The sequence below is a fragment of the Cibotium barometz genome, chromosome 5 (genome assembly GCF_041138505.1).
Source record: "Cibotium barometz isolate CiBa-2024 chromosome 5, ASM4113850v1, whole genome shotgun sequence".
NCBI lineage: Eukaryota > Viridiplantae > Streptophyta > Polypodiopsida > Cyatheales > Cibotiaceae > Cibotium > Cibotium barometz.
In genome coordinates this window covers 50,327,443-50,327,937 of record NC_141050.1, presented here as the reverse complement: position 1 = coordinate 50,327,937, position 495 = coordinate 50,327,443, and positions in this window count along the sequence as shown.

Sequence of the window (495 nt, the reverse complement as noted above, 5' to 3'; positions counted from 1 at the left end):
AGAATTGTGCCCTATCCAATCACAACTAAGGTGTTGCACATGTCTCGCCCATCGGATTGTCGAGGAAGACCAACCCCCCAACAACGAAAAAAAAACAAAAAAATAATCATGTTCATTACCACGAGTTAGCAACTAAGTTAGCTTCAACTTGTGGAAGCTTGATCGTACAGCACAAAGGGAATCGACCTTTCAACCTAAACCCATTTAGGAGTACTAAGGTAGCTGAATTAGGGCACTGACACTTATGTGGATGCACATTGTTTTGTGAGGCAACAAATATTACGGATCCTTCTTGTTGATTCGAGGCACAGTTTTGGTGTAGGCTCGTGTGAACCCACCCCTGAGACTTTTCTCATGCAATAACACAAGAGAGAGAAAATCTTCGTTAAGATCATCGAGCCTGAGATGCTCATTTAGCGGGCCACTCGGCACAGCCTGGTCAAACTCCACTTTCTTCCACGGGAGGAGATATCGAATCGAAAAATAAGATTCAAT